The following is a 6,953-nucleotide window of genomic DNA, read 5'->3' on the forward strand; positions in this document are numbered from 1 at the left end:
TTTGCCCGGATATTGTCCCGGTATTGTACCAGGGCCGGAATATCCGGGCCGGATATTTTGGAAATATCCGGCCCCCTCGTTTTTGGCTAAGGACTGGAAGAAAAGCAAGTCTGGCATAGGGCTGGACATTTGGCCGGATAAAGTCACAGTTTTGTCCCGAAGGCCGGATTATCCGGGGGGGGGGGCGGATTATCCGGCCCTTACTTAGGCCGGAATATCCGGCCCCCCGGAAGCTGCAACGGCTCAATTTTGAGGGGAGGTATAAATACCCCCCTTCTTCTACCTTGGTTGCTTGCTCAATCATTACACAAGAAATCTGCCAAGCCACCTCCATTAGAGCCACCTCAAGAAACTCAAGATTTGCAAGATCTCCTTCCTCCCCCAACCAAAGCTCTTGATCTTTGGAGATTCGAAGGAGAAGACACCGATCTACATCCTCACCGAAGCGTTCTTCATTTCCCCCTCTCTTGTTTGAGGGATCTCATGCTAGTGTTCCTATTTGGTTCCCTAGTTGATTTGTGTTGATGTATTGTTGTTGATTGTTGTGTTGTAACAGATTTGGGAGCCTCCAATTTGGTTGTGGATGTGTGCCCCAAGAACCTTGTAAAGGCCCGGTTTCCGCCTCGAGGAAATCCCTTAGTGGAAGTGGGCTAGGCCTTCGTGGCGTTGCTCACCGGAGATCTGAGTGAAGCCTTCGTGGCTGTTGGTTTGGCTTTCGTAGCAACCACACTCCTCCAAACGTAGACGTACCTTCTTGCAAAGGAAGGGAACTACGGGAATCATCTCCGTGTCATCGCGTGCTCCACTCTCGGTTACCTCTATCCTATTCTATCTCTATATTGCTTAGTTGTTTGCCTTGTCATATAGGTAAATTCACTTAGTTGCATATCTAGAGAATTTACCTTTTGTGTCAAGCCTAAATTGAAAAAGAACTAAAAATTGGTTAGCACCTATTCACCCCCCCTCTAGGTGCGGCATACGATCCTTTCAATTGGTATCAGAGCCTCGGCTCTTATTTCGGGCTTAACCGCCTAAGAGTATGCCGGACGATGGACCATCGGAAGGGGAGACTAGGCCGGTCACCATGGAGGATATCAACTCGTTGAAATCATCCATGGATGCTCAAATGGAAAGCATGAGAAAAATGATTTCCGAGCTTTTGGCTCCTCCCCGTCCCGTGGCTCCCACCATAGAGGTTAATATCACGGATGCGGTTGTAGAGGGTGATACTTCGGTATTACCCTCCGCTACCACACCCATGGATGGTGATAACTCAAACACTGACAAACCCCCCCATTGCATCTCCCAAGGGAACTAGTGGAAGTGACAGCTACAATCGAGTACCTCCACCTTTCCAATCACCCGATATACCGGTTCCCCATCCTCATATAAACATCCGGGGCGACCCACCTAAGTTTTCCGTTAATGATTACGATACTTGGCAATTTGAGTTTAGCTCTCATGTTCGCAGTGCCTCCAATGAACTTTGGAGAATCATCAAGGAAGGCTTCAATCCTTACAACCCCAAGAAGTTGACTAGAAGAGAAGCGGTTGATAGTCAACTCAACAACACCGCCTTGCACATGATTCAAACCGCCGTGGGGACAAAGGAGTTGACTCGTGTTCGGCATTTCACCACCGCCAAGGATGCTTGGGATGCTTTGGCCGCGAGTTGCATTGGAAGCGAGAGCACAAGAAGGAACAAGTATAATGCTCTTTGGAATAAAGCCGAAGGATTCATGAGGCTTCCGGATGAAGATCATGAAGACATGTATGGAAGACTTCTCACCATTGCCGACGCCTTCCGGATTGTTGGTGCCTCTCACATTAATGACTCTTGGATCAAGGAGAAGTACATTGAGTGCATGATGCCGTTCGAGCCTATTGATGTCAAGACTCTTGTCGGAAGAGAATGCTATGCCTCTCTCACCTCTCAACAAGCCGTGCACGAGATGCAAGCTCTCAAGGTCCTTGAGCAAAACTCTCATGATTCCCGCAATCGTGCCATTGGGATGACAAAAGGGTCCAACCTTGCCTTGGTGGTCAACCCCGTGCAAGAAGTGATTCCTCAAGAATCTTATAGGGCATCTTGGAGCATGACCTATCCGGAAGACTTGGAACACCACTACCATGACCACATGGCATTCCATGCAAACACCTTTTGGATTGATCCTTCCAAGGCCAAGGAGGACAACATCAAGAGAAACAACTCAAGGGGTCCCTCAAGCTCGGGCCCAAGAACAAGATCTTGCTACAATTGCAATGACAAGCGCCATTTCATTGCCGAATGTCCCTATGAGAATAGGGAGACTCATGGTGGAAGTCTCATCCCCAAGGACAAGAGAAAAGACTCAAAGGGCAAATATTCAAAGCCCCTCAACAAGAAATTCTACAACAAGAACAAGAAGGGCAAGAAGCCCTCAAGGATTGTGCTAGTGGCTAATGAAGAATACTCTTCCGATGAGATTGCAAGTGCTAGTGATGATGATGAAGAGGAAAGCTCAAGAGAAGTGGCCGCCATTGTCACCACCAACATTCCCTCTTCCTCTCTCTTTGATTCACCCAATGAGAACCCTCAACGCAAGAATGCACATTGCTTCATGGCAAGGTCCACCTTGGACACATCAATTGTGCTATCAACTCAAGAAGAGTACACCTCCGGAGATGAAGATGTTGATGATGAAGAAGATGCAACCTCAAATGGATTGGTTGCCCTTGCCTCCCTCGCTACTAACTCTTCATCAACAAGCGAATCTCCCAATGAGGTCATTCATGTGGAGGAAGAAAGTTGCCTCATGGCTAAATCTTCCGAGGTATCATCTCCTAACCCCTCTATGCCTAACATTGCTAATGATCTAGGGGTTGACCCCGCTAGTCTAAAAGTGAAACAAGAGATGCTAGAGTTTGATGAGTTCATTAGTAGCCTACAAGGTAACACTAAGAAGCATGTTTCAAGTCTCATGGTTCGTATGGCTCAACTAAATGCTACTCTTGAGAAAAAGTGCCAAATAGAGAGAGAAGACTCTCTAGAAATACATGCTCTTAAAAATGCTCTTGAGGAATGTCAAGAAACCATAGCATCTCTTGAAGAGAAGCTAGAAAGTCTTGAAGAACCTCAAGAGAAACTTAACAAGATCACTAAAGCTAGAGATCTTGCTAGAGCTAAGACTAAAGTGCTTATAAAGGAAAAGGCCAAATTTGGTGTTGATCATGAGAAACTTGTGAAGGATCTAGATGAACTAGACAAGGCTCACAAAGCCTTGAAGAGTGAATACTCTCTCCTCTCCGAGTCTTATGAGCAACTTCAAATTAGGCTTGCTTCATATGACATACATAGTACCTCTACTCCTTCATGTGATCATGCAAATATAATTGAGGAAAATGCTAGGTTGAAAGATGAACTTGCTAGGACCTCCTCTCCCCAAAGTAAACTTTCCTTGGATGATCTTTTGAGTAAGCAAAGGTCAAACAATGGGAAGGAGGGACTTGGTTTTAATACCAAGGCTAAAAAGGCAAACAAGAAAAAGACCAAGCCCGCACATGAGAAAGCTAATGGTGAACCCGAAAGGGCAACACCATTAATGATGATGGTGCGGGAATAGATAACCCTCACTATGTTCTCTTTAAAGATTATTATGGTGATGTTTATGCTAAATATGTTGGTCCATATGATGGTTATGTTGCTTGGTCTATTTGGGTTCCAAAGACCCTTGTTGCTAACAAAAGAGGACCCATTGAAAAATGGGTACCTAAATCCAAGAATTGATCTCATGTAGGACTATGCCGCCGGAGGTTCAAAATGGGTACTTGATAGTGGATGTACAAGTCATATGACCGGCGGCAAGAACCTCGTCAAGGAGTTGAGGCCCAACATAAATAATATCACCGTATCCTTTGGCGATAATTCTACATCCGAGGTATTGGGTTTTGGCAAGGTTGTGGTTGCACACAACATTACTCTTGTGGATGTCATGCTTGTCAAAACCCTTGGTTACAATTTGCTTTCCGTTTCCGCCCTTGGCAAGATGGGTTTCGCCGTCTTTATTGATAAAGATATTGTGGTCCTCTTGTGGAGCAAGACTCTAAAAGTCGCATTCGTTGGGTATCGCGAACACAACTTGTATGTGGTGGACTTTTCGGGGACCACCACGACAAGTGCGATGTGCCTATTCGGAAAGGCGGACGTGGGTTGGTTGTGGCATCGCCGCCTAGCCCATGTCAACATGAGAACTTTGCAAAGTCTTCACAAGGGGAACCATATTGTGGGACTAATGGAAAATGTGTCTTTTGCCAAAGATCGTGTTTGTAGGGCTTGTGTTGAAGGCAAAATGCATGACTCTCCGCATCCAAGCAAGACCATTATCTCTTCCAAGAGGATCTTGGAGCTCCTTCATGTGGATCTCTTTGGTCCCGTTACTCATGCAAGTCTTGGTGCGAAGAAACATTGCTTGGTGATTGTCGATGACTACTCAAGATACACTTGGGTCTACTTTCTCAAGACGAAAGATGAGACTCAACAAATATTCATTGACTTTGCTAAAGAGGTGCAACACCAACACAACCTCCTCATTATGGCAATAAGAAGTGACAACGGCTCCGAGTTCAAGAACTACACACTCAATGATTTTCTTAGCGATGAGGGGATTCGTCATCAATATTCCACTGCTTACACCCCTCAACAAAATGGTGTTGCGGAGAGTAAGAACCGGACTCTTATGGATATGGCAAGGTCTATGATGGCGGAGTATAAATCCCGCTATAACTTTTGGGCCGAAGCCATCTCCACCGCTTGTCACTCCTCCAACCGGCTCTATCTCCGCAAGGGCTTGAACAAGACTCCATATGAAATACTCACCGGGAACAAGCCTAATATCTCATACTTCAAGGTGTTCGGGTGTAAGTGTTTCTACAAAATCAAAGGAGTTCGTTTATCTAAATTCGCTCCTAAAGCTTTGGAGGGTATATTTGTTGGTTACGGTGCCGAGTCTCACACTTATAGAATCTTTGATAAAGCCTCCGGGATTATCATTGAATCTTGTAGTGTGAGGTTCGAAGAAAATGATGGCTCCCAAGTGGGGCAAGTTGATGTTTGTGCAGGTGATGAAATACCTCAAGATGCCATAGTAAGAATGGGTGTGGGATTTTTCCGCCCCGTTGAGGGACACGGTGTGGCGTCTCGGGAAGGACTATGCTCTACCACGGTGGAGCCCTCATCTTCTCAACATCAACAAACCCCATCAAGTGAAGCAAATGATGCACCAACCCAAGAACAAGAACAAAACCCTCCCTCTAGTGTGCAAGATCAAGGACAAGATCAAGGACAAGATCAAGGTCAAGATCAACCAAGAATTCATGATGGTTCCAACGAGTATCCATTTGATATTTGCTCCGCACCAAATGATGTCCAAGATCAAGCACATGATGTTGAGCACTCACAAGAAATTGTAGTTGCTCAAGTTGAAGGTCAAGACGGGGACCCAAAAGATCAAGTTGATCAAGTGATACCTCCAAGGCCAAGAAGAACCAAGGAGGAGATCGAGGTCCGTCGTCTAGCAAGAAGAGAAAGGAACCTTGAGCTTCGTGATCACACTCATGATAAGGTTCTTCGTGATATAAGGGCAAAGGTTTCCACAAGAAGGCAATTGGCTAATTTTAGCAACCATCATGCTTATATCTCCTTAGTGGAACCCAAGAAAGTATTTGAAGCCCTTGAAGATTAGGATTGGTTGGAAGCTATGCACGAAGAACTCAACAACTTCAAGCGCAACAAAGTGTGGACATTAGTAGAGAAGCCAAAGGGGTGCCGCAATGTTATTGGCACTAAATGGATATTCAAGAACAAGCAAGATGAGTTTGGAAATGTTGTGAGGAACAAGGCAAGATTGGTGGCTCAAGGGTTCTCTCAAGTTGAGGGAATTGACTTTGGAGAAACCTATGCTCCCGTGGCTCGTCTTGAGTCCATCCGTATCCTTCTTGCTTATGCATCGCATCATAACTTCAAGTTACAACAAATGGATGTGAAAAGTGCATTTCTTAATGGTCCTATACATGAAGAGGTTTATGTTAAGCAACCCCCGGGGTTCGAGGATCTCAACTTCCCTAACCATGTCTACAAGCTCGATAAAGCTCTTTATGGTCTCAAACAAGCTCCTAGAGCTTGGTATGAGCACCTTAAGGAATTATTGGTAGACCGTGGGTTTGATGTTGGGCTAATCGATCCCACTCTTTTTACTAAGAGGGTCAATGGGGAGCTTTTCGTTTGCCAATTATATGTTGATGATATTATCTTTGGCTCTACTAACAAAGCTTTCAATGATGAATTCTCAAAGCTTATGACCGATAGGTTTGAGATGTCTATGATGGGAGAGATGAAGTTATTCCTTGGTTTTGAGATCAAGCAATTGAGAGGAGGAACCTTCATCAACCAAGCAAAATATCTCCAAGACATGCTCAAGAGGTTCAAGATGACCGAGATGAAAGGTGTTTCCACTCCTATGGTTACCAAATGTCATCTTGCACTTGATCCCAATGGTAAAGAGGTGGATCAAAAGGTATATCGCTCCATGATTGGATCCTTGCTTTACCTTTGTGCATCTAGACCGGACATAGTGTTGAGTGTTGGTGTGTGTGCAAGGTATCAAGCTTCTCCTATGGAGAGCCACATGATAGCTCTCAAGAGAATCTTTCGATATTTGGTTGATACCCCAAGATATGGTATTTGGTACCCCAAAGGCTCAAGTTTTATTCTCAATGGGTACACCGATGCGGATTGGGCGGGAGACAAGGATGATAGGAAATCAACCTCCGGGGCTTGCCAATTTCTTGGTAGGTCCTTGGTGTGTTGGTCATCTAAGAAGCAAAATTGTATATCTCTCTCCACCGCCGAAGCCGAGTATGTTGCCTCCGCAAGTGGATGCACTCAATTGTTATGGATGAGGCAAACTTTAAAGGAA

The sequence above is a fragment of the Lolium perenne genome, chromosome 2 (assembly GCF_019359855.2).
Source record: "Lolium perenne isolate Kyuss_39 chromosome 2, Kyuss_2.0, whole genome shotgun sequence".
NCBI lineage: Eukaryota > Viridiplantae > Streptophyta > Magnoliopsida > Poales > Poaceae > Lolium > Lolium perenne.